We start from the raw sequence: 25,905 nt of genomic DNA, 5'->3' as shown, positions 1-25,905 counted from the left end.
TTTTTTAAACATATATTTTTAGTTATTTTCTTAATGGTTACTATACGGATTATGATGCACATCTTAATTTAATATTACCTGTTTCAGACTCTTAATTTATTTATTTAATTTCAGTAAAATATAGAAACTGTCCCAATATAACTCTCTCTTGCCCTCCTTTGTGCTATTATTATATATCTCACATATACCTTTATAATAATATTAGTTATATTTATATTATATGCTCATTATTATCAGATATATTACATGCATATGTTATAACCCATCAACATAGTGTTATAATTATTGCCTTATATAATTTCTTATCTTTTAAAGAAGTTATGGAAAGAAATAAGAAAATATATATTTATAGAGTCTCTATACTAACCCACAAATTTACTAGCTCCAGTGCTTTTCATATCTTCCTGTGAATTTGAGTTACCATCTGGTGTCCTTTCCTATTAGCTTGAAGGACCCCCTTTAGCATATCTTGTAGGGTAGCTCTACTAGAGGCAGACAAACTTGCTCAGATTTTTTTATCTGGGAATTTTTGTTGGATATAGAATTCTTGGGTGATAGTCCTCTTCTTCACACTTTGAATATACAATTCCACTGCCTTCCAGCCTCCGTTGTTTCAAATGAGCTATATATATATACACACACACACACACACACACACACACACACACATACATATACATACACACACACATACATATGGCATATAGACATATATATATGGCATATAGACATATCTATAGATAGATGCTCCATTGTACATGATGGTGGTTTTTCTCTTGATGCTTTCTAAGATTTTCTTTTTGTTGTTGGCTTTAAACAGTTTGTATCTTGTATTTAGGTGTGGATCTCTTTATAGTTCCCCTAATTGGGTTTGTTGAGCTATTTGGATATATAAGTTGATGTTTTTCATCAAACTTGCCAAATTTGAGGGCATTATTTCTTCAAAATTTTCCCGACCCTTTCTTTCTTCTCCCTTTACACATATGTCGTTGTTATTATTTTAAAGATTTATTTATTTGGGAGAGAGACAGCATGCACATGTGAGGGGGAGGGTAAAGGAAGGGGGAAAGTCATAAACAGTCTCCCTGCTGAGGGCAGAGCCCAAGGTGGGGCTCAGTCTCATGACCCTGAGATCATGACCTGAAACAAAACCAAGAATTGAATGTTAACTGACTGCGCCACCAAGGTGCCCCCCGTTACACATATATTGGTATGTAAGATGTTTTCTCACAAGTCTCTGAGGCTCTATTCATTTTTCTTCAGTTTTTATTCTTTCTCTTCTTCAGTGGATAGTTTCTGTTGACCTCTCTTCTAGTCAGAAGTTCACTGATTCTTTTCTTCTCCCATCTTGAATCTGCTTCTGAGCCCTTCTAGTAAATTTTTAATTTCAGTTTTGCTTATTTTCTCTTCTAGAAATTACATTTAAAAATTCTTAATGGTTTCCTTATTATGCATCTTTATTGATTCATTATTGTCCTACTTCTTTTTTTAAGATTTTATTTATTTATTTGACAGTGAGAGAGGGAACACAAACAGGGGGAGTGGAGTAGGAGAGGGAGAAGCAGGCTTCCCACTGAGCAGGGAGCCTGATGTGGGGCTCAATCCCAGGACGGGGATCATGACCTGAGCCAAAGGCAGGTGCTTACTGACTGAGCCACCCAGGCGCCCCTATTGTTCTACTTCTTTTGATTCTTTAAACATGATTTCTTTTAGTTCTTTGAACATACTTACAATAACTGCTTTGTTGTCTTTGCCTATTAAATCCAACCTCTGGGGACACTTAGAAATAGATTCCATTAACTTCTGCCTTTCCTGAGAATGGGTCATACTTTCCTATCTCTTTGCATATTTTACTGAAAACTGGATTTTTAAAAATAATATATTGTAGCAACTCGATCCTGATTTTCTCTTTTTTTTTTTTTTAAGATTTTTTATTTTACTTATTTGACAGACAGCGATCACAAGTAGGCAGAGAGGCAGAGAGAGAGAGGAGGAAGCAGGCACCCCGCGGAGCAGAGAGCCCGATGCAGGGCTCGATCCCAGGACCCCAGGATCATGACCCAAGCCGAAGGCAGAGGCTTTAACCCACTGAGCCACTGAGGCACTCCCTGATTTTCTCTCTTAAGGCTGTCTTTTGTGTCATGCATTTAGTAATTTGCCTAGGTTAAACCTATGAAATATGTCTCTCGGAAATGTGTGGCCGCTCCTATCTCTGCTTTTTTCTTGTTTCTATTTTTCTGGCTTCATAGGGGTCACCTCTGTGTCTAATTAATCCCATGGTCAGCCAATCATGGGATAGAAATTATGCTCAAACACCTCAAACCAAAAGGCTTCCGTCCTCTGATAATGAATTTGTGTGGGGGTAGGAGAGCACATTCAAAGTTCAGGTTTTTACTTTTTACTTTCCATTGGGCCCTGTGACAGTGAGAGATGGAACACAAACAGGGGGAATGGAGTAGGAGAGTGAGAAGCAGGCTTCCCACTGAGCAGGGAGCCTGATGTGGGGCTCAATCCCAGGACGCGGGATCATGACCTGAGCCAAAGGCAGGTGCTTACTGACTGAGCCACCCAGGCGCCCCTATTGTTCTACTTCTTTTGATTTCACAGTTCCTCTATGCATTAAACTTCAAGGTCAGCTAGGAGTATGTGGTGATCTTGGTCCCTCTGTTCTCAGCTGTAAATGTGTACAATATCATCCAAGAACACGCTCGCTCCACCACAACTATAACCTCAGGGTAGTAGAACCATTGGCCTGCTTCTGCTCCAAGTCAAGCGAGTCCTCTTTGGCTGTGGCAGCAAAGCTGCCAGTCCTATGGCATCTCCCCACCTCAGGAAAATCTCCAGGTGACTGGGCTGAGTGCAGGGCTGGAAAATGGGAGCATCCCCAGGCAAGGGTGCCACAGATTCCCACTGTTAGTACTGAGTTTTAGCAGTTCTTCAAGCATAAACACTCCTCATATTGCTACCTCTACAGTGCTAAAAATGGTTGTTTTCATCCATTTTTTCCAGCTTTGTAATGGCTTTTCAAGGGAGAGGATTTGCCAGAGCCAGAAGTCCCACCTTTCTCAACAAATATTTGAAGAGTAATAAGTGACTAAACACTGTGTAATCTGTCTGCTACCTCTACCACCCTACTGCAACTGTCCCAGCAAAAACCATCAGTTGCCTCCTAGGCACTGAAACAGGTTCTGAGTAAGGCAAACCTGGGTTGAATTCCAGTTCTGCCACTTAGTAATTGTGCACTTGGCAAGTGTACTTATATTCTCCAAGTTTTGTTTTTTCTTTTGCTCAATGGCTAAAATCATGCCTAAGGTGTTATTGTGAGGACAGTGGGATCTGAATAAGCATTGAGGTGGACACTCCAGGGTTCTTTCCAATAGCGTTTGTCAGGAGGCCTGAGGTCCTGTGCAGCCCGAGTCTGGGAATGCCTCTTGAACTTTATTATAACCCTTACACTCAATGGACACATAGCTGGTGGGAATGCAAGGATAAGATCACGAAAATCCTTTGAGACTGAATCTGTTATACACAACTCAAAGGTATTATTATGCCTTATTATGCTGTTCTTTGGGAACTTTTTAAAATCCCTCCATCTGGGAATTTTGGGGTATAGTAGAAATAGGGAAGCTATGGAAATTACTTCTCTGACTTCTTTTATCCTGGACATTTTAACAATGATACTGTTGATAGTTTCTGAAAGATCAGGACTATAGATGTAAATCCTTCTTAATAAGAAACTCTTACATTTTTAGGTATTTATTCTTCTAAGAAATGAAGGACGTGGCCCCCCAAATCAGAAAAAAAACATAAACTTGGTGGTTAAGGATGGAGAAGAGGGAACATGACCAAACAGAATGCTTGGAATTTGAAATAAAAATAGTGTGGGGAGGCCATCACCATTTAGGGCCTTGTTGAAAGTTCAGTTCTTTCTGCAGGAAATGCATGTTAAAAAACAATTGTTCAGGGGCGCCTGGGTGGCTCAGTGGGTTAAAGCCTCTGCCTTCGGCTGGGGTCATGGTCCCAGGGTCCTAGGATCAAGCCCTGCATCGGGCTCTCTGCTCAGCGGGGAGCCTGCTTCCTCCTCTCTCTCTGCCTGCCTCTCTGCCTACTTGTGATCTCTGTCTGTCAAATAAATAAATAAAATCTTTTAAAAAATTGCTCTCTCCATATTCTTTAAAATTTCTTCCTTATTGACCCTCCTTTAATTAGTGATACACTATTCACTGCTATTATTCACTACTGTTATTTGATTTTCCTGTCTGCCAGCTCTCCAATGGCAGGGGTGGTACTTTTGTGGATCCACCTCTATGCTTGGTACAGTCCCTTCCCACGACCTACAGTCAATGACTACTCTCACTTTCACCCCCTTACTCAAAAACCTTCAGTGCTTCTCCACTGAACTTAAAAGTGGTCCTCAGATTTTTTTTGATTGAATGCGCTTATCAGTAAACTAATGCTTACATATCCTCGTATAGACACACATGTAATTTATTTTAAAACTACATTTCTACTTTAAAGCATAAGCATCTACCAATATAGAAAGTTTAAGAGGAAGGCATAAAAAAAGTATAAATAGAATCTGTAATATTTTCTCTCTGTACCTTGCATACTCCACTCTTGAGACCACAGGTCTGTAGGATAAAATCCAGGTTCTTTAAAACCACAGCTTTCAACCTGGGGTTTGTTGATCCTTGAATAACATAAGTTTGAACTGCACAGGTCCACTGATCTGTGAATTTTGTCTCAGTACAGTACTATAAATGTATTTGCCCTTTCTTATGTTTTCTTAACAATACTTTTTTTCTCTAGCTACCTATACCATAAGAATACAGTACATAATACATATAACATACAAAATATGTATGTTATCATATATCAAATATAGTCAATGCTCTATGTTATCAGTAAGGCTTCTGGTCAACAGTAGGCTATTAGTTAAGTTTTGGGGGAGTTTAAAAATTATAATGGATTTTCAATGGCATGGGGGAGTCGGTGCTCCTAACCCTGCCTTGTTCAAGAGCCAACTGTATATACTGTAGATAGTATAGTATTAAGGTCAATTTCCAGATTCTGAACTACGAAATGTATCCTCTCCTGAGAGTGATCTGCCTGGGAATGGATGGCATTGAGCTGATTTCTTTTTTCTACCTCCCCTTTCCCAATTGCTCAGGCCCTTCTCAACAGAAAGCCACCCCTGAGCCATCTGAATTGTGCTTTGTCCCCCAAAGAAGGCACCGTCTGAGAATGCACTATACTTGAGGGAGAATTTCTTGAGAGCCACATAAGAAACACTGACAGGGCAGCACACCCTGGACAAATACTGGCAAACCTCTGGGCTGCAAACAATGGCTACTTTTGAATTAGAAGTCACAAATAAGGTGGTGGAAGACCTTGTAGGAATATAGTGTTTAAAAGTTTTTTGTACGATTTATTTATGTATGTTAGAGTTGCGCAGGGGGGAGGAATAGAGGGAGAGAAAACTCAAGCAGACTCCGTGCTGAGTGTAGAGCCTGATGCAGGGCTCAATCCCACAACCCTGAGATCACAACCTGAGCCAAAACCAAGAGTTGGCTGCTCAACTAACTATACCACCCAGGCGCCCTGGAATATAGTGTTTTAAATTAGAAAATGAAGCTAAACTTTTTCTGACAGAAAATGAGTGTTTAACTGAGTGGTTTAGCCATGGAGGTTGGTTTTGCCAATTACGTGATATTCCGCAAGTGGACTAGGGTAGATCCAGGGCTCCATGTTTTTGATGAAAATATGCAAAGCACTTACCCGATACACAATACACCAGAAATTTCAACATATGCAGCTATTTCATCTTCCCATGACCACTGCCTTAAATTAAAATTCACAATATTCACAACCATGCTTTCTGTCTCTCCTGTCAGTCCCCCTCAAGCTTCAGCCGAACCACAGTTATGCTCCTAGGCACTCTTCCAGGTCTATATCTACGTATGTGTTCATGTCAGTTCCTCCCTCAGAAACACCCTTCCCTCCCACCTCTGTGTGTTGAGTTCCTACCTAACAGCTGCTTGATCTGAGGCACTAATTAGGTACTGAGGATGGAAAATGAACAGAATGATAACCGTGGCCCTGTTTTTATAGGATGTCAGAGTCTAGGTTGGGAGACAGACAGATAAACAGTGACAATATAATATTACAGAGCTATGATGGGGAACCATGAGGTTCTGGGAACTCATCAGGGCCACCCTCTCTTCCCCTGGGGGTCAAGGAAGTCTCAGAGGAAATGACCAGAAACCCAAGACCCACTTATGAGGTGTTAGCCTGACATTTTGCAGGATGGGCAAAGAAGAGGACTGATCTATTCTGAGAGAACAAAAAATGAGTTTAATTGACAGTGTCAAGGCAGTTCCTCTGTGAAGTTAGGATTCTGAACAGGAGAGACACACTTACCTAACTGTAAGGTCCAGACAGAAATTTCTACCAAGTTCAATCTGTTTCATATTCTTGAGAGATTGGTCACATTCTCTCAAGAGCCCAATTTAGAACAGACTGAAAGTCAAGGGAGAGGTCATCTCTGTAAAAAATTTTCCCTTGCTTTTTTTCCAAAAACAAAATATTTGAACCCCGGGCCCAATTGCTCAGGGAATGGGCAGGCTTTTCATATTAGGTTCACCAGAAATAGTGCTAAATGAATACTCTTGGGAGGTCCGGTAAGAAAGTGACAGGTGGTTTATATATGTGGCCCTAAGTGTGGGGCACCCTCCAAACAAATATGGAAATAAGGAGAAACACAGAAGAGAAAACATTCAGTTTTCAGGGACTGCCTTGTGCCACAACAGAGGAGAGACTGTGAGGGCTTAAGGTATCTGGTTCCTCACTGCTCCACCTCTGATCCTCTCCCTCACTGTCCTGAGCTGGAGGCCATGACAGCAGCTTCACTGAGGGACATTCAACTCTCTGCTTCATACCCCCACTCACAGTCCTGATGTGTCAGCAAGCAATTTAAGACTATGAAAGACTCTCCTCTACAAATACATTAGTAGAGGAAAGGTATGATGGATGTAGCCATCAGCCATCAGATCCTTTCCATACTGGTCACAGTCTGGTACCCAGTAACTATTCGTTCATTCAAAACAGAAAATATACTCAGTTTGCTAGTTCTCTGATACAGTCCACCCACGCATCGTTGCAATGGATTTTTATTTTCTTTCTCATCTGTTTTCTTAATTGTGTATCTTCTTCAAGTACCCATGTGGAGGGTAAACATTTTCTCCATGAAACTATTCACTGTGGCAGTAGAATCAGGTAAGTTTCATCCACAAGGGCTTAGTTATCAAAGCACCAAAGGATATCATTAAATAACAGACTGCCTGTGGAAGTCACATGACATTCACCCCAAGGACTACACAACCAGTGACGTTTCTATAGACGATATTGTTGGTAAAGCTACTTCATCTTTCAGGAAAACCATTATTAACTTATCCCAGAACGCAAAAATTCCATTTTTGCTACAAAGTTATTATCCATCTCAGGAGGGTCACAAGTATATGTGCTAACATTTTACCATTAGAAATGTTTCCTATCAGTGATACCACGTTTTTCCAGATGGGTGGGCCAACAGCAATTCTGCCCTAAAACTGCTTTCTATCAGACTTCCAAGCAGTTTCTGATTATGGCCTTTAACAAAGTTTGCAACAATGGTGAATGCAGGTTTGTGCAGAAGTGTGTATACAAATACATTTGCAAATGGGTTTAGACTTTTGGGTGAAAGGGGCCTGAAGTCTTCTAAATAGGAAAATCTTCAAGTAAATCAGAACTGACTCAAGAGTGTGGAAAATGGTATGGGGCTCAGTGACCTTATATGAAACCACAGCCAGGCCACATTTTAACACTTCCCCACTCCCAGATTAATTTTAGGTCTGTCACCCTCTTCACCTTTGAAATTCTTTCCATTCAGCAAAATTCAGAAGAACAAATACATTTTGACTTCTGTTCCTGATACTTCCCTGTGTGCCTTGATGAAAAATAGTTTTAGTTTTCAGCCCTGCACCTGAAAGAGGTGGGGGTGTAATGAAATGAATTATGCCTCCTCTTTTCCCTGAAGCCCCAGGTTTTCCTAAGAGAACACCTAGACAACCCACGCCAGTACATTTAGGCCCGAGGGCTCCTCAAAACGGATGTAGTTGTCTGGTTTCTTGCAGAGGGTCAGTTTAGTTAGTCTCTTTTTAGATAAGCAGATCTGCATGTGAACGCTACCTTGGTGCGGGAGCCTGTCCTGGCTTTCTTCACCGGCGACGCCTCTGATCCCCGGGCAGGGCCTTGCAGTGGCGCCGCGCGTCCAGCAGATGGAGCCGCAGCTGAATTTTCGTGAGCCGCTCTCTACACGGAAGAAGAATCTGGAATAAACAGGAAGGGGATTTTTTTTTTTTAAAAGCATTCTGATTTTTAACATATATTGCCTTCTTCGTCAGGTCAGAGGCTCTTTTTATTTGACTAAGTTGACATGCATTTGAAATTTAAAAAATCAGTGATTACGCAATCCCCAATACAGGGTTTTTTGGTGTTTTTTTAGGATTTCCATTCTTTCGAGGGACCCAAAAAGCACGTTTTTAGTAGTATCAACTGACACAAGGGCATGGTGGTTCAGAAACGTCAGCAAACAGCAATGGCTAGAGAAACGCTACCGCAAGAAGACACGACAAAGAAGAGGACCCGGGCGGCCTCCTCAGGCCGCGGCGGAAGTGAGCTCCGCGAGGGGCGGGGTGGGGCGGTGGCCGCGGGCGCCGCGAAACACAGCGCCGCCTGCCGGTGAAAAGGGGGAGAGCGCGGAACTCGCCAGAGGCTGTGGCGTCGCTACCCAGTCGGCTTAGACCGAGCCCACATTCCGAAGCCCGTTGCACTCAGGATGCCGCGCGATATACCCCTTACCCAGCGAGACCGAAAGTGATGGGCAAAACTCGAGCAGCCTTTCTGTCGAGAATAGAAACGTGCAGGCCCGTTATGGCTTTGGGAAACAATGTTTCGAAGGGCTTGGCTGTTTTTAATGCTTCCTAAAGCCAGAAAGGATAATTGTTATTTAAGATAATCCCAAAGAAGAGGGAAAATAGAAACCCGATCGGAGCTCACTTTGATTTATCCCATTCTGCTTTCAGTTATTTACAAAATGTTATAAGTGGTTATCAGAATCAAATTGGAAAAAAACGGGCAAGACACTGGGTTTCAAGGTGAATGCACTTATCATTTCTCATAACGGCCCCTCATTTTTATTCCAGGACTGTTGCAGCGGTGTTTCTTGAGTCCCTCCTCCTCTCCCCACTTCCCTTTCTCTTCACTCATTTGACAGAAGCCTCCGCAATCATCTGCTTAGAACACGTCAGCATCATCCACTGGGAGAGAGTCGTGGCACCACCTTTCTCCCCCTATGGCTGAAGCCCAGAGAAAGAAGATGACAGGCTGCGCTTCTGCTCTCAAGCCGGCGCGATTGCTGGGAACTGTAACCTGCAAGATGATGCCAAAGGGCAGCTTCCCCTTTTTTAATGCTGCAAGAAACTTTATGTTGCCCTTCATTAGCTGATGCTTTCTCCCCTAGAGCCCTGTCCTTCAATTGCCCAAATGATGCGCTAAGTCCCTTCCACTCGCAGCAAAGATTCCATGCATTAAGTGTAAAAATCACCCTTTGCTGTTTTTCTTCCAGTAAGGGAGTAAAGACCCATAGGTGGACAGTGTCCTTTGGATTAGCCATGCTGTTTATTGGGTCCCTGTTCCTGACATGAAAATTCACACCTCTCATCGAGGTATAGCTGAAGGCATAAATTACAGGCTCTGGTTCAAAACAGAACCCTCTCCTTCACCCAGTAGCATCAGAAACACACTAATTAGGGACCTAATTAGAACACAAGGCTTCTTGAGGGTTCTGGAGAAGGAAGGTTGGGTCCCCAAGTCCTGTACTGATGACTTCGGCTGCAGTCACAACCTGGCTAGGTTCACAGCCTGGATCCAACCAGGTGAGCACTGAGAGCTCAGTGTTTGGAACACAAAGGAGAGCAATGAATATATAGTAACTTTGTGAATCAGGGACAAAATCCAAGAGGAAGCCTGGCATTCTGTTTATCAGCAGAGAAAGGGAAGTAAAGGAGGGAATGTCTCCTTAAGTGTTACTATGTTACGAAAGTGTCCTTCAGGGAGAGGATCCATGAACAGGGAAGCTGATAACACTAATGCTGTGCAGGTAGGTCTCCCCACATCTCCAGGACTGCTGAACCAAGTGTAATGGGGAGGGATGCAGCTCTGTGCCTTTCCGGCTGCAATCCTCAGAGGGAGTTGGCTCAGACAAGGCAAAGCAGCTTCTCCCTTGGTTCTCTTTGTTCTTCCTTGGAAAACAGGCTCTCTCTCAAGTCTCATACACCAGCTGCTTTCGCCTCTTGTACAAGGGCAAAATAAAGTAATCTCCAGTAATTATTTGGACAGCATTCTGGAGCCCTGAACTCTGTGGAAATGCAGGACCAAATTATTTTTAGAATTCTAATGTGCTATAAATTTTTATTCTGCGTTTCTAGGCAAAAATTTCAGAGAGGGGCCCCTCTTCATCAAATAAAAATAAAAATACCGCCTTCAAAAGGGGTAATGGAGGCAGAGGGCTTTGAATCCCACTTAACCTAATAACTACATGTCCTGCACCTTATGCTTCAGAATCTCTTTCTCACAGGGGTTATGATTTAACGAGCAAATTCTTTGTCTGCTAAGAAATCCCTTCAGCAGGAAAAGGGCTCTCTGACAAACCACACCTTTTTATACCATAAATGACTTCTTTCTAGTAAGAATGATTTAACATAGCTCTTTTCAAAGTAAAAACATTCAGAATTTTCTATCCCAGATTTAAGCATGGAATTAAGACAAAGAGTGCTTGGCTTAGAAATACGCAGGCCACTCCCCAAGCCCTCAGAGCATCTGCTGCCTGGACTGATTATTAAATCAAAAGCCACACATGGCTTCTGTGCTTGACAGCTGAGGTGGCCAGTGTGGGCTGGCTGGAATGGGTTCACATGCACAACAGAAAATGGGCTCTGTGTGTCAAGAGAAAGCTTACTGGGCTGAGAAGGGCTAGGGTGATGTTTGGAAATACTGTCAGTTTACTTCTTGGGAATCCCCCCACCCCAAAGTAAGTACTTCCAGTCCCTTTATGTGGCATCCTCAGGCTCTTTACTACAGTTCCTACTTTTGGGGGGACTTTATCTGCTCACTAAATATTGGCTATTTGGTCCAGACTAACAGAAAATCTGCATGTTTTTACTCAGTCAAGACCGGCTGAGGAGAGAGCAGCTCCTCTCTGCCAGTTCCTGGTGACTTCATTCTTTCTAGCACTCTCAAGAGGAAGTGAGAGCAACCCCCAGGCAGGAAACCGCCCTGCATTAGCTGCTAATTTAAGGGTTCAGGTTCTACAGGTGAGGTCCAGATGAGCTTCTAAAATAATTCTGAAGCTAGATAAGGAACAAATAAGCAGGTGTTATGGGAGTATATATACCTTTGTAATTAACAAAAATTTTTGATAAAGTAGTCACTGGGCATGTATATTCATACTACTATCCTGTATTTATATTATTATCTGTTACCCAGACAGCATATTACAGAATGCCTTTCATCGGACAGGTCCCTTCCTGTGTTAAGCTGGCATATTAAGGCACTCCAACTTAATAGCCAGAAGCATCTGGAGGGCAAGAGCCCTGTCATGCCCGCGCCCCTTCTTTACGTTTCACACAGTACCCAACAGAGTATTTGACACTCACTAGGTGCTCAGGAAAGAGCTGCTTTAAGGAAAAAACAACAAGGGGGCCTGGGTGGCTCAGTCATTAAACGTCTGCCTTCCACTCAGGTCATGATCCCAGGGTCTGGGATCGAGCCCCGCATTGGGGGTCCCTGCTCAGCAGGAAGCCTGCTTCTCCCTCTCCCACTCCCCCTTGCTTGTGTTCCCTCTCTCGCTGTTGTCTCTCTCTGTCAAATAAATAAAGTCTTTAAAAAAAAAAAGAAAAGAAGAAAACAGACTATGGACTAAAGGGACGATGAATGGCTGTGCTTTAATCCTGAGATTAGTCCTGCCTTTGTTGTCATGTCTGAGGAGACTGGAGAGACTGGAGAGTGCAGACTGCAGAGTGCTACTGCATCCAAAGAAAACAGAAGTGGAGAGAGAAATCGCAGCTTCTCTGGCTGATATGCCATAAACGTACTTTACATACATTATCTCATTTACACTCCACCACAGGCCAAGTTTACTATTACTACTGCCCTTATTTTACATATCACAAAACATTACCTGAGACACACAACTAGCAAACAGCCTCATGGGGACTTGAGTCCAGAGAGAAGTCAGCGTTCGGAAGCTACACCTTTAGGCGCAGTCATGCTTCAGAATATCTAATAACTGCGTTTATAGCTCCATTCTCTAACTAACTACCCTTCTTGGGAGAACTGCCTCGCGACATAATATCTGAGGTGAGAGGGAAAGAGGAAGAGGGTAATAAACACAATTCATAACTGACATGTCTCCATCTTCATGGTTTTAATGTTCTTTTCTGTGTGTTAACTCACTTAATCCTTCCAGCTCTCTGTCAAGTATGTTACTATTCTCTCTTCTAGATAAGGAATGTATCTCTGGAGAACAGTTGGGTTTAAAACAACAACAACAGGGGCACCTGGGTGGCTCAGTCATTAAGCGTCTGCCTTTGGCTCAGGCTATGATCCCAAGGCCCTGGGATCCAGCCCGGCATCAGGCTTCCTGCTTGTTGGGGAGTCTGCTTCTCCCTCTCGCATTCCCCTTGCTTGTGTTCCCTCTCTCGCTGTGACTCTGTCAAATAAATAAAATCTTTAAACAACAACATGCTTAAATTCCGAGGCTGAGAAGTAGCAAATGTACTGATAGGTAATACCAGGCCTGCCTTGGCCTCTCACCTCAGCCCAGAGTGAGGGTGTAGGGGCTTCCTAGGATCCCTTCCTTTCTTCCTTATTAACGCTCCATGAGCCATAAAGCTTAGGTCTGTCTCTACCTGCGCCGTAAATCCAAATATGGTTGACATGATGTGCCACTAAGTCATTTCAAAAGCAGAAGCAAGGTAGAGACGAAACAGAGTGACAATGCATGGAATGCTACATAACAATTAAAAAGAATGAATTACATTGAAACATACCGCCATGAAGTGATCTCCACAGGCATAGTAAGTTGACAAAAATAATAAGAGCAGGGGCGCCTGGGTGGCTCAGTCGTTAAGCGTCTGCCTTCGGCTCAGGTCATGATCCCGGGGTGCTGGGATTGAGTCCCGCATCGGGATTACTGCTGGGTGGGAAGCGTGCTTCTCCCTCTCCCACTCCCCCTGTTCATGTTCCCTCTCTGTGTCTCTCTCCGTCAAATAAATAAACAAAATATTAAAAAAAAAAAACCTGCTTTAAAAGAATAAGAGCAAACTGCAGAATAAAAAAATACAGCATGGTACCATGTATATTTTTAAAAAGACACAAAACAATATGTTACACACACACACACACCTATGCAAACACACACCGCAAACAGTTGGTTCTACCCCAAACTGATAGCTGATTTCCCTGGGGAAAGGACAAGGCCTGGGGTGAGGTGGGTAGCCCCGGCAGACTTTATTTTTTTACCAGATAATTTATTCAAATAACGTGTATGTAAAAGAGAGAGGGGAAAAAAAGGAAAGCAGAAAAGAAACAAGTGTCGCTGCTGGAAAAGGAAGGATAGCAACACACAGTAAAGTACCGTAAGTGGTAGGAAATCTTTCAGACAAAAATCCACTGCCTTGCTCATGTGCATAAGAGACCAGAGGACGAGCAGAGATTTCTCATGTTGGCATTATTATTATGAATTCGGTGAGTTTTAAGATGCAATATCTCCTAACTCTACCAGAAACACAGCGCTGAGAAGTACGTTAGACCTGGAGCCAGACAGCTGAAGGTCAAGGCCTGGCTCTGCGTTTCTCTGTAAACTTGGGCTAATTTCTCAAGGCCATAGTGTCCTTATCTGCAGGGTGAAGACAACAGTAATATACTTCACAGGATGCTTCGAGGATTGAGATAATACCCAGGAAAGAATAGTAAAATCATGCAGACTGAGACTAAGAACTTATAAATTATGTTTGTGTTGACTGTCTTCCCATTCTTTCCCTCCCACTTCAGAGAATTATGTTTTCTCACACCTTTAAGTATGCCCCACACTGAGGCAGAATTAAATGAACAAGCCATCAGTCTTCAATATAATATTTGCTGATCACAGGTCTCCATTATTTGAGGTTAGATTATGAACATGCCTAGCTTTTAAGCTTCAATAGCCTACATTCATGTACTTATTTGAAGGAATATATTCATTTGATTCATGTATACAACATAACCTTTTCCTGTGAAACCTACTTTTGATGCAAGAACTAAAATACCCAAATCAGAGAGACCATTTAAAGTACAAGCCAAAAAAATCATTAAAAAAATTTTTTTTGCACCTTAAGTGTGCTTATCTGTGGTCCTACTAAAATTCCAAGCTGTTCTGAAATTTTCAGAATCCAACTACAAGCCTTATAAGAAAAGGGGTTTCAAAAATAATCAAAGAAACACTGGTACCACCAATATAATCAGACACAAAAGAGAAACATGAGCAGATGAGTAAATATCAGTCGCGCACACACAGCACCATGCCGACCACGCAGGATGGAACTAGGTTCAATCACAGCCTCACCTTGGAAACAGAGCCAGGTGCTCGACTGTTGCCGGATGTGCCTGTGTTAAACAGCGCAGGGACCTGCAGATTTCTGGTGAAGCAAAGAAGAATCCAGTTTAAGTTGTTTCGCAGTTTGAGTTCGGAAAGGATCCATTTGAAGGAACCAATTCCAGGCACACAAAGCACACATCCCTCCCGGGCTGGGCTCCTCCACCCCATTCAACCGGGCTGTCAGTTTCGAGCTGGGCGCCCATTGTTCACTTTGTTCTACTCTAATTAGACTTGACAGATTGCTCTTTCTGGCTAGCCTGGCTATTGCCAAGATCGGAGAGAAGAGGTAAGGCTGACCTTGTCACTGTGCCCTTGGGATCAGGGCCCCACCCCCCACTCTACTCCACCAACACTGAAATGTATGAAATGTACACCTCCCACCTCAACTCCCCCCACCGCCAAGCTCGGATCTGTTCCCCTTCTCCTCCAACCCCTGGCAGTCCCATTGCCACGGACTTGTGAGATTCAAACCCTCATTGTCTGCAGAAGGGGAATACGTGTGCTCTAATATTTTTCATATTAATACTCTGACCCTTAGTTGTTGTTGTTTTTTCTTCAGATCTGGTGGGGAAAAACCAGACCAACTTTTCTGAAGGGAAAGATACTGCAGTTCTGCCCTGGAGCCCAGAAATATTGGTTGCTTAATGAAACAGATCTCTGGAAGGATTCAGGCCCTGACACGACCTGCACGGGTCTGAAGCAAATCCCTGGCCCGGCGGCCCTCAGTGTCCATATCTGTAAAATGCCATCAATACTTCTTTTTTTTTTTTTAAAGATTTTTATTTATTTGACAGACAGAGATCACAAGTAGGCAGAGAGGCAGGCAGAGAGAGAGGAAGGGAAGCAGGCTTCCCTCCGAGCAGAGAGCCCGATGCAATGCGGGGCTCGATCCCAGGACGCTGGGATCATGACCTGAGCTGAAGCCAGAGGCTTTAACCCACTGAGCCACCCAGGTGCCCCAGCCATCAATACTTCTTGAACCTCTGTCATATCAAAAACAGGTTAGGCTGGTGTTAAATAAAAATTAGACCATAAAATGGTAGAGCTGGAAATGATCTTAGACATCATCTAGTCCAGTATCTTCACCTGGAAGATTATTATAAAAAACAGAGGACAAAGAAGGAGGGGCCATGCACAGGGTCATGAAATTAGTTCTTAAATTTTAAACACCTGGCGCTGAACAACAGCTTGCTAATTAGCTTTGTCTCTAACCTGCCATTTCCCAGTTTATCCTATGCTTGATAACAAATCATGTTGGCCAGGAAGGCAACTTGCTTTCTCTGAGGAAGGAATTCTCCTCACCCAAGGATTATGTTTTCAGAAAGGCTTCCCTTTACTGAGAATCCAACGGTCCTGTAATAAATAGATCCTGACTCACCACATGGCTCTTACTGGGGTGCAGGATGGAACTCGACAGACATGGGGTCGGGACCCTCCTCTCAAATAGGAGTGACCCCCTCCTTGACCTAAGTCTGGCTGTGCCTGTTGCCTCAAGGGCTGTGAGCAGGAGAGACTGTTAGAAATTCCTCCTTGGGGGCACCTGGGTGGCTCAGTGGGTCGGGGCCTCTGCCTTCAGTCGTGGTCCTGGGGTCCCGGGATCGAGCCCCATGTCGGGATCTCTGCTCAGAGGGAAGCCTGCTTCCTCCTCTCTCTCTGCCTGCCTCTCTGCCTACTTGTGGTCTCTGTCTGTCAAATAAATAAATAAAATCTTTGAAAAAAAAAACTCCTTGGAACAAATCTAGTGTTTCCTAGTTGGCAATGTAAACTCACTCTTTATGGTTCACACACCTATCCCCAAGTATTTATTAAAACCCATTTTTGTGTTAAGTCCCTGAAAGCTGGCAAGACTGGTACAATGACTAGGATCCAGCCTCTAGGAGTCTCAGAAGGAGCCAGCAGTGTAAACACTGATGTGTGTGGGAGCCTTGAGGGACGAGGGTGGAAGGAGGAGACAGTCAATTCTCCTTGACAGGGGTTTAAAGAATTTAAACACTTAATAGAGAAAAAAAAAATAAAAATAAAATTTTTAAAAAGTCATAAAGGAGATGATAACTAGAGCTAAAACTTTAGGAAATGAAGGCTATTTTCCAGGTGGAAGCAAGGAAAGTACGTGGCATTCAGACAGAGAGTGAGCCCGTTGTTTGAGGGGCGGGGGGATGTTTCTGGCCTGCATAGTATGAGAAAGCATCAACTAAAGATGAGACTGGGCACTTAGGTAGACATCAGTGAAAAAACACTATATCACAGAGGAAGAAGTTTGGATTTTATTGTAGCAATTCAGGAGAACCACTGAAAAGTTCCAAGCAGGGAAATAACACCATTCTGATTGCATTTTATAAAGATGGTGTTGATGGCAGTGGGGAAGACAGATTGGGGGAGGACTGGGAAGGAGCAAGACCCAAGGCAAAGAGACTTAACAACACAACTGCAACAGTTTAGGTGACATGAGACAGTTGACTCAGTCAGCGGGAAGAATCAAGGGAGGGCAATGTTTTAGTTTTTGTTTCCAAGAGACTTCAATCACTTTGGATCCTGACTCGACTAGATCAACTGTAAAGAGAAAATGTGGAAGACAAATAGAGTATTAGATAATATTAAGGTATTCTTGTGCATTTTATTAGGTGTGATAATGTTACCTTGAACAAAGCAGCATACTGAAGGGTTTAATGGGTGAGATAGCATGATGTCTGGATTTGCACTAAAACACTGTAGAAATAATAGATGAAGTAACTATGAAGAAAAGTTAATAATTATTAAATCCACATGATGGATATGTCAGGGTCCATTATGCTCTATATATATTTGAAAATTGTCAAAATGAGGGGCACCTGCATGGCTCAGTCATTAGGCATCTGCCTTTGGCTCAGGTCATGATCCCAGAGTCCTGGGATAGACTCCTGCATTGGGCTCCCTTTTCGGTGAGAGAGGCCATCTTCTCCCTCTCCTACTCTCCCTGCTTGTGTTCCTTTTCTCACTGTCACTCTCTCTGCCAAATAAATAAATAAAATCTTTTTAAAAAATTATCAAAATGAAAATCTAATATATTAGGCAAAGGAAAATGAGATCCCAAATTAAAGAAATTAGAGTAAAAATGGAGAGGAGAGAGCTGTAAGAGATAGCTTAAAGGTAGAATTAACAATGCTCAGTGACTGGTTAAAAGTGGTTACTGAGGGTTTTTGTTGTTGTTGTTGTTTTGAGAGAGAGAGAGAGAGAGAGCGAGCACTGAGCTGGGAGGAGAGAGAGAAGCAGTCTCCCCACGAGCAAGAAGCCCGATGGGGGGCTCAATCCCATGATCCTGGGAACATGACCTGAGCCGAAGGCAGAGAGTCAACTCACTGAGCCACCCAGGCACCCCCAAAAGTGGTTATTGAAACTGAAGAGTTGGCATGACTTCCAGGCTTTTGCTTGGGAGCCTGGGGAGACAGGAAAGAACCTACTCTTTCAGGCATGAGGAATTGGAGTTTCAGAGAAACACTGAGTTAGTGCTGTCCAGTAGGCAGTTGGACACATAGATCTAAAGATCAGGAGAGAAGCTACAGCTGGGGGTGTGAATTTGTGAGCTGTCACTCACCAACACTCGGGTAGTGATTCAAACAACTGGGAGAGCATGGTGGACGAGAAGGTCAGATGGCTGAGGAAGAAGCCCAAGGCACACTTACATTTAAGAAGTGGGGAGAGGGGGGCGCCTGGGTGGCTCAGTGGGTTAAGCCGCTGCCTTCGGCTCAGGTCATGGTCTCAGGGTCCTGGAATCAAGTCCCGCATCGGGCTCTCTGCTCAGCGGGGAGCCTGCTTCTCCCTCTGTCTCTGCCTGCCTCTCTGCCTACTTGTAATCTGTTTCTGTCAAATAAATAAATAAAATCTTAAAAAAAAAAAAAAAAGAAGTGGGGAGAGGAAGAACTTTCAGAAAAGAAGAATGGCCAGAGGATAAGTATGAGAAGAAACAAGAAAAACTATAATGTCTGGAGAATCTGTCAAGAAATAAGGGGTCAACAGAATCAAATACCCCAAGTTAAAATGTGAAACCCATTGGATTTAGCATCAAAGTGACAACGGCCAAAGAACTTTCAAGAGAAAGTAATGTGTTGAAAAGTGAATCGGGAGAGTAAATGAAGTCTGAAGGATGGGGGGAGGGCTGGATTGCATGGTCCTCACAGGAGGAGAGGGTTGCCTAGAAATGGTTTGCAAATAGGCAAGCTCTAGGCCCAATCAAACCTTTGCTCAATGGGGTTCAGTAGAAGTGGATTCCTGAGAGGAAAAAAAGAACAAGTCTTAGTTAAAGCGAGGAGGAGGAGAGTGCATTCTATAAAGAGATTAAGCATTAAAAAAAGAAAAAAGAATAGAGGGGACAGTTCAATGAAACAAAGATCCCAGAGGGCACTGTGGAGAGAGTTTACGAGGTCAGCAGTGTCTGAGAGTCACGAGGGCAGAAGGGGATTCTTTTGACCTCTGGCTGGTGTGTCTTAGCAACCTCTTCAGTGATTCCCCAAATACAATGCTCTCCACTCCACACCATCTTGCAGGTAGCAAATCTGGAAAATGCTTATAGAGCTTGACCTTGATCATGTCAAACCTTTGCCCCAGAACTTTTATTAGCCCCAATACCTATTGCATTAGGTATTAGGTATAATATAGCCTTCCATAATCTGACCCCAACCTGCTTTCTTCAGCCTGATCTTTTTGGGTTTGTTTGTTTTTATTTGTTTTGTCTTCCTTTTCATGAACCTTCCTTCCAAAATGCCAGGCTACTCACTATTCTCTGAATATATTAATTACTTAAAATATTATAGAAAAAGGTCTGAGAAGGGTCTAACATGTGACAGCATTCAACAGATGTTCGTTTTTGGATACTAACCTATTTATCATTCCCCTTTAGCCATTTCATGCAGTTCTCTTTTCCCCAAAGTGTCTTTCCACCTTCCTTTATGTTACAGGGAAAGATTCAGATCAGTCATCTCTTCTGGGAAGCCTTCCCTGGGTCTGCAGCACACCACCTCTCCACCTCTCTTGACACTCAGCCTATTTGGATCTGCTTAAATGTGTTTCTCTCATTAGAATATAAGTTTCCAGAAGGCCGAAGGAATATATGTATATTTTACATATTTAGAGCATCAATACATTGCACAGTGCATGGCATTCTACATACCAAAAAAAAAGTGTTGAAAGAACTTTGCTCCCTTTCCTCTGTTTCCTCTGTTTTTCTTTTCTTTTTTTCCTTTTCTCTTTTTTAAAACTGCCTTTTTACATGCCGTATGGTATGGTTTCTTATATGATAGCCTCACTCTGTTTTTGCATGGCAGTGGACATTGTTTTTGTCACCCCAGGGCCCCTTCCTGTTCTTCTAGCAACAGGATCGGAATTCTCTGCTCTTAGTCTTTGTGATTCAGATGCAACCCCCCCACCCCCAACCCCTGGGATCAGGGTGGAGGACAAGTCACGGGTGTCTAAATTAGCCAGTTATTGTCCCATTCCTATGGCCTTCCTGACTGGTTTGAGTGAGCATATGCTCACTCAAAGATTAAAGTCCTGAGATCTACTTTAATTGGAAAGCCTTCCAATTAAAGTAGATCTCAGGACTTTAATCTTCAGAGTTAGTGGAAGAGGGGTGCGCGCTCTCTCTCTCCCTCTCTCTGCTGGACATGGAGTCAGTAGGGTGCAAGACTGCTGTTTGAGAATGAACATAATACTTGGAGAGAAGACAACCAAGAGAAAGAGAGAAACAATTCTGGTGATGGAAGCAGAACTGAATTCAGCTATGCTTTGAAAGGAAACTATTGCTTGTCCATTTGCATTGGGTTTTCTGTTATTTGCAGCAAAACCATCTATTTTTTTAATTTTTTAATTTTTTTAAAAATTTATTTATTTGTTAGAGAGAGAGAGAGCGAGCGAGCACAGGCAGACAGAGTGGCAGGCAGAGGCAGATGGAGAAGCAGACTCCCCGCCGAGCAAGGAGCCCGATGTGGGACTCGATCCCAGGACGCCGGGATCATGACCCGAGCCGAAGGCAGCCGCCCAACCAACTGAGCCACCCAGGCGTCCCACATCTATTTTTTTTTTAAAAGATTTTATTTATTTACTTGTGAGAAAACGAGCACAAACAGGGGGAGGGGCAGAGGGTGAAGCAGGCCCCTGCTGAGCAGGGAGCCCAACACTGCTCTCCATCCCAGGACCCTGGGATCATGACTCGGGCCGAAGGCAGACACTTAACCTACTGAGCCACCCAGATGCCCCATCAATAAAACCATCTTAACTGATAGAATATTTACGTATAACTGATTTATGTAACTGATATAATAATTATTTATATTCTGTATCTAGTACATTGTTTGACACATGAGACTCTTAACAAATGTGTTTAGTTGATAAGTAAGTCATTGTGAGGTACAGCAGTTACTGATTTCTATAGGGCAACTTGGCAATATGTATTTACAACCTTAAAAAAGACCATTCTTCTGGGTGCGCCTGGGTGGCTCAGTGGGTTAAAGCCTCTGCCTTCGGCTCAGATCATGATCCCAGGGTCCTGGGATTGAGCCCCTCTCTACTCGGCGGGGAGCCTGCTTCCTCCTCTCTCTCTGCCTGCCTCTCTGCCTACTTGTGATCTCTGTCAAATAAATAAATAAAATCTTGAAAAAAAAAGATCATTCTTCTGGAGATGGATGGTGGTGACAGCGACACACCACGTGAATATACTTAATGGCACTGAAAGATGGTAAACTTTATGTTACATATTTTACCACAATAAAAAAGAATAAAAGACAAAAAAAATCATTAGACTAGAAATAAAGCCTAACAGACCAGTTAACAAATGAAAACATAGGGACAGGAAAGCTTGTTGTACTGTACCAGTAAAACGAGTAATCATTCTCTACTTCTGGAAAATTCATCATAGGGAGATAGATAAATATATAAAGTTGGTTTATCTGAGCATTATTGGTAACCTCAGTAGAAACTGGGTGCTAAAATCATGATATATTCAAAGAATGGGATATTATACAGTCATTAAATTGATAAAGTTAGATTCATACACGACTTTGGAACATATGTATCAGAATGCCAGAAATATTAGAATTATATTAATGTCAAATAGTTTCACAAAAATAAGGCAAGACTTCTTATAAGATTTATGAATTGGAGCCAAATGATTGGATGGAAGAACATTATTCAGTAAGTGGTGGGAAGTAAACTGCTCACTCAGAAAGAAGTCACTGTACATCATTGAATATCAGATACCACTGGTTGTAAGACACTTGCTGAGTTCAGAGATGTTAAAATGTGAAAAAGTATATATCTAGAATTGGCCAAATATAATATGTTTAGGGGCAGAAATTTATACATGTTGGTGACTGGAATGAAGGAAAGGGGACATGAAAATCATTAGATGAAGTGAACCTAAGAAGGGAAGGGTTGGGGCACCTGGGTGGCTCAGTTGGTTAAGCATCTGGCTCTGGCTAGGATTCTTCGTGATCCTGGGGTCCTGGCATCAAGCCCTGCATCGTCTACCCCTCACTCTTCTGTTCCCCCTGCTTGTGCTCTCTCGCTCTCTCTGTCAAAAAAATAAATAAAATCATGGGGCGCCTGGGTGGCTCAGTGGTTTAAAGCCTCTGCCTTCGGCTCAGGTCATGATCTCAGAGTCCTGGGATTGAGCCCCACGTTGGCCTCTCTGCTCAGCAGGGAACCATCCTCCCCGCCCCCCTGCCTGCTTCTCTGCCTACTTGTGATCTCTGTCTGTCAAATAAATAAAATCTTTAAATAAATAAATAAATAAATAAATAAAATCAATCTTAAAAAAAAAAAGAGAGGGGAACTGTTTTTAGGTCAATAGAATAAAATTATTTTATACTAAGTTAAAAAGAAGTAAATTGAAAGACTTTGAGGAGAGGTATAAGATGGCCACAAAAGCATGCACTGAAGGTTAATTTTGTAACTAAACTAAAGGAAAAAAGCAACTATCCCTGCTAATTTGGATGCTGTACAATAGGTAATAATAAGTGTTAGCTCATTTACATTTGTGAGGTTTCTTTCTCTACTTTGTCTCAGGTAGAGACCAGGCTTTGATTTTTTTTTTTCCTAGATTTTATTTTTGAGGTGCCTAGTTGAGGTGGTTCAGTCTGTTAAAGTTCTGACCCTTGGTTTTGCCTCAGGTCATGATCTCCTGGGATTGAGCCCTGAGACGGGCTCCATGCTCAGTGGGCAGTCTGCCGGAAGGTTCTCTCCCTCTTCCCCTCTCCCAGCTCACTCGGGTGCCTGTGCGCTCTCGCACTCTCTCTCTGTCTCTCTCCATTTAAAATAAATGAATCAGTCTTTTAAAATATATATTTTATTTTTAAGTAATCTCTACACCCAACATGGGGCTTGAACTTAGAACCCCAAGATCAAGTCACATGTTCCACCTACTGAGCCAGCTGTGCACCCCTGCTAAGCTTGTAATTTTAGCTTCCCCTTCCCCTGTTTTAAGAAGGGGTTTGGCAGCTGAAGAGAGATAAAAAGTCATGGAAGTAACAAATTGCTAGTACTTGAGAAGAAGGCTCAAAAGTCTACATTTTTCATTAACAGAATACAGGGAAACCAAGACTTCCCCTAGAGTGTTCTGTATCTCCTCCCATGTTGTTAAAAACTTTCAGTAAGCATTACTCTGTCATTAAACTCAACTACTTCTATCCAAGCAGTCTCACAAGTTAGGAATTTGACCAGCTGTCCATGGGGAAGTGGACTAAAAAAATGTCAAGCATCTTCTCTATCTCTCTCTCTCACATACACACCCTACACATTCACAGATTTCAGTGCTTAGCAATACACCACATATATGCTATTTATTCACATGGCTTGTTCCTTATTTTCGGTTATTTCTGTCCTCCGTAAAGTGGGAAGCATTGGGGAAGGCCAATTACTCTTAGTTATTGCTGTGACTCACAGTGAGTTCAAGTCAGGCACCCAGGATCACAGCCACCAGCGGCAGCTGCACCCATAGCCTCATCGGAGTTGCCCCATTTGAAGTAATGACTGATCACAGACAAAAGACCTTGACCAAGAGCCACAGGTATGGCTCTAGGCAAAAATGCCTTGGTAAACAATTTTACCTCAGAATGTAAGATTTACTAGGAAAACTAAAATACACATCAGCCCTGTAGTTCCTAACCTTTGATAAACAATACATTTACCTTAGGAGTTTTGAAATATCGCAGGGTAAGGTCCCAGGGTTGTATATTTTTCAAAAAAGCTTCACAGGCAATTGTGGGGCATTCAAAGCTGAGAATCACTGTTCAAATCCCATTCCTTTCATTTTACAGGCTGTAACCCGGGGCCCAAAGAGGTTGTTGGCTTGCCCCAGATCACACACCTAGTTAAAAACAGAATCGAGACTAGAACTCAAACCTCCTGATTTCTGGCCTAGGGTCTTTCTTCTTACACCAGCATCCTGCCCCATTGATCATTTCTAAATTTTTCCTATTATTCCTTCCTAATATATTTGAAAATGTATAATCCAACCACTGGCCATTTTAATAACAAAATCATGGAGTTGCAAAATCTAGCATTCAGGATAGAAGCCAGTCACAAAAGACTGTATATGATATGATTTCACTTACATGAAATGTCCAGAACAGGCAACCCCACAGAGATGGCAGTAGGTTAATAGATCACCAGGAGCTGCGGGGATAGGGTTCAAATAGGGGCAGGATTTCTTTCTGCGGTGATGAAAATGTTCTACACTTAATTGTGGTGATGGTTGCCCAACTCCGTGAATATACTAAAAGCCACTGAATCATACTACTTTCAAAAGGGGAGTTGTATGGTATGTGAATTATATCTCAATAAAGCTGTTAAAAACCTAGCACTAACTTCTCACTGGATTCTGAAAGATAATTACATTCTTTTTTTTTTACTTATTTCATTCACCAACATTTCTCTAAAATTATAAGCAGTCTCCAGATGGGTTTTTTCCTTAAATTTAGGTTATCCCTATTTAGGTCCATTTCCCAGTGTGCTGTACCCCCAACAACAGATTAATCTTCCTAGAGCTTGTATGGTATTCGGGATCCTTGTCCTTCAAAGTGTCAGACTCCGTGCCTTTGCCAAGATCATTCCCTCCACAGAGAAGGCTAATCTGTGTGTTCAGGGCCTACCTAGGTCAGATGCCCCCTCCTCAAGGGTCTTCCTCCCACCACACTGGGAGCGTTCTGCCTTCCAGGGTATAAAATTCTGACCCAATGTTTTGATAACATGTAACAAAGCTCAACAGCCTTCTAGCCTGGGCTCTGGGCCTTTACCACCTGCCAGTGGTCCTTCACTAATTTCATTTTCCTTCCTGTAGCACCCTTGTCTAGCACCAAATTCTGTGTTGGTTGTTTTGTTTGTTGCTTTCTTCTGCCCATTATGCTATCCTTCCCCTGCTCTTTTTCCCACCTCCTCACTCCTACCCCCCCTTTTTATAAAGATTTTATTTATTTATTTATTTGACAGAGAAAGAGAGAGTAAAAGCAGGGGAGCAGCAGGCAGAGGGAGAGGGAGAAGCAGACTCCCCGCTGAGCAGGGAGATGATGTGGGGCTCAGTCCCAGGACCCTGGGATCATGACCTGAGCCAAAGGCAGAAGCTCAACCAGCTGAGCCACCCAGGCGCCCCTCCCACACCCCTTTCTACCTCTGCCTTTCATTCCTGCCTAACTCTTGTTAAATATTCGGGACTCTGGAAACATACCATCTCTTCCGGAAAGGCCTCTGACACCTCCCCTCATCATTAGAATGATGGCCAAACTAAAGTAATGGCAAGGAAGTGTAGAAAAACAGACACATTTGAAAAGTCTTAAGGAGGCAGAATTGGTAGAAGTTGCCGGTGTGAAATAAATGCAAACATAAATCATAAGGACCAAATAGAATTAACACTGAACAGGAGAATAAGAACTGGTAATAATTTAGAGCAATTTCATATGTTTTTCCAAGCTTTATATCATCTGCAGTTTTAATAAGATGATTCTCTCTGTCCTGCCAAGCACATCTTCCTTTTAAACGTCTCTTTTCTAATATTGCTTTATTGATCCAGAGTCTTTAATGACTCTGTCCTTGCTAATGCACCAAGCCTAAACTCTGCTTGCTTTAAAGGCTCTTACAGCTGGATCAGCCCCTCCCATCAGCTCCACCTGGCTGTGGTCCAGCCGGCTGCCTCATCCTCACTGCACAGA

General features: G+C 42.8%; 1 protein-coding gene across 1 annotated transcript in view; it reads right to left on the bottom strand.

The window, feature by feature from the left end:
* LOC308348463 (tubulin alpha-1C chain) overlaps positions 1 to 8,722 on the bottom strand; it is a 33,807-nt gene extending 25,085 nt beyond the window's left edge. The window contains exons 1-2 of the mRNA XM_080812531.1: positions 8,598 to 8,722; positions 8,227 to 8,366 (exon numbers count right to left, since the gene is read on the bottom strand). The gene's annotated coding sequence lies outside the window, so the exon portion shown is untranslated. The remainder of the gene's footprint in view (positions 1 to 8,226; positions 8,367 to 8,597) is intronic.
* Positions 8,723 to 25,905: the final 17,183 nt, after the last annotated feature.

The sequence above is a fragment of the Martes martes genome (assembly GCF_963455335.1).
Source record: "Martes martes genome assembly, chromosome: 8".
In the NCBI taxonomy this organism is placed as follows: Eukaryota; Metazoa; Chordata; class Mammalia; order Carnivora; family Mustelidae; genus Martes; species Martes martes.
This window is presented reverse-complemented; position numbering and strand designations above follow the sequence as displayed.